Source organism: Microtus ochrogaster, chromosome 5, assembly GCF_000317375.1.
Source record: "Microtus ochrogaster isolate Prairie Vole_2 chromosome 5, MicOch1.0, whole genome shotgun sequence".
In the NCBI taxonomy this organism is placed as follows: domain Eukaryota; kingdom Metazoa; phylum Chordata; class Mammalia; order Rodentia; family Cricetidae; genus Microtus; species Microtus ochrogaster.
In genome coordinates, this window is record NC_022012.1 from 26,136,869 (window position 1) to 26,139,234 (window position 2,366).

Below are 2,366 nucleotides of genomic sequence, written 5' to 3' on the forward strand. Positions count from 1 at the left end.
GTGTGTGTGTGTTGTCATTGTGGCTTTGTTTTTGTTTTTCCTCCAATGGTGAGTGGAGAAATGGAAAGAAAAGACATTTTAAAATAGTATTTATTAATCAAATTCAAAAGAACTTGCCCGTACTACAGGAGGAAACAATAACAACAAAAAACCTGAGCATTCTCAGCAACCCACAGCTTCACATCCAAAGCATGGTTCTTCCTACTCTCAACCACCCTTTGCTGCATGTACAAAGATGTAAATTGTTTCTGTTTCTAAGATCTACTTATAAGGAATATTCTCTATCATCTGTGGAGATGATAACATAGGGGAAAGCAGAGAAACAGAAAGGATGAAGCATTCTGGAACAAAGCAATACCATATGAAATAATCCAAGACTAAAATGCTAAAGTGTCTTTCCTTAGAAAATAAGTCAAAGGAATCTCTGTTTTTGTCTTTTCTTTTTTAATCAATTTTTCCCCCTGTGGAGAAACTTCACTTCCAACAGACAACCCCGGGACAATTTTTCCATTTCTGTGACGCTACGGGTTTTCTTTCATGTCTTTCAACAGTTATAGGAATGCACAGACCTAAGCAGGCTGTAAATTAGCGAAGTAAATGAATGAGATGGTGCCAATCTCTATTCATCTCAATTCTGTGAGCAGACTGCCTTTTTTTTTTTTAATTCTAAGTTATCACGGAACGGAGACTCCCTGATTCCACTGCCAGTGCACATTCTGATACGTTTACTTAGATCAATTATTGAGTTACTTAGATTATGTCTCCAGGAGCTGCCAGAACATCTGGTGGTTTCAATCAGGTCAATAAGAGATTGTGCCAAGTCAGGGGGAAAAAAAATTAGTCCGATTACTCATTTGTATAGGCAGAACAAGGGCTTGTTTTCTTCGCGTAGACACTGAGTGGATATAGCTCCAACCGGTTTTGGTTTTCTCTTCGGAAACCATAATACAGTCCATAATTCCTGAAAGAGGCTGTGATTTTTATCAGTTAATGCTTGCAAAGTATTCTGACAGATCTTCAGTCTACGAGGTAATGGGTGTGAAGCTGACTGATTCATGTCTGTGAGACAATTCCGTGTTATTTAAATTCTAGAAGTTGGGACCAAGCCAACAGACCAAAGCGGGTTGGTATTCACTGAATGCTGAAAAAGAAAAGTAGCCATGCTAGCAATCACAGACTGATGTCCTCGCTGTAACAAAACGCCACGCGTGCTTTCATTGCCTAAAGCAAGCCTAGCCCGCAGCTTTCGGCTGGAAGCTTCGTGCATGGAATGCTTCTCCATACGATAGAGTATAGCCTGGGATCAACAGAGAACTTTGATTTCCTCAGCCTCATCCTCAACTGATACCAGGAATTTCAAGTCATTATCTTTATGAATCATATAGCCACAGCCCCAAGAGAACAAGGAGAGGGAAAGCCCCGAGAGCCTGGCATTCCGAGGACGTTGTCCTGATATTCCTTTCCCATGTGTTCCTTGGGGAGGAACTATCCTATGATTTGTAACGTTCTATTGAGTGATTTGGCTCAGAAATCTGCACCACCACGGTACAGATTCTTTCTTGAAGAAACTCACTAGAAAAAGAAAACATTTTCATATTGATTTGTACATTAAAGACAGATGACTATGCCTAATTAATTACCTGTGTCTAATTTTTATAGCTTTCTTATCTGCATATAGCTTTAAACTGAAAAAAGAAAGCCAGAGACGATTAGAAACAATTATTGTCATGTATACAATATAAACTTTGTGTAAAGGTCGGGGGTGACTCACTTTCGTTCTGAATATTCCAGAGCGCATAATCATTTATGCTGATGTCTGTGTGGAACTTGTTAGATGTCTACAGCTTAATGGCTCAGAGTTAATTGCTAATAAACTAGGGTTTTTTTGTTGTTGTTGTTGTTGTTGTTTTTTTTTTTTTTGCTTTGTTTTGTTTAAAGAATTTCTTTCTCCTAAAGGGAAAAAGCTTTCAAGGGCAAAGGAATTTAAAGGAACCCATTTTCTCAGTAGGAGGAAGTGGGGTTTTTGTTGTTTTTTTTGGGGGGGGAGAAATACTTTATTTAGAAACTCAGCATGAGTAGACCCTTGCTTCTTTAAAAAAAAAATAGGTAAGGGCTGGAGAGATGACTCAGGGATTAGTAGCTGTAGCTACTCTTCCCGAGGACCTGGGTTCAATTCTCAGCACCTCCATGGTGGCCCACAACCATCTGTAACTCCCTTTCAAGGGGATCTACCCCTCTCTTCTTGCCTCTAAGGGCACTAGGCAAGCATGTGGTGCACATACATGCAGGTATATCACCTATATACAGAAAATACATTCAAGTAAATAAATAATTTTATTAATCACTCAGACTAATGATGCAATTCT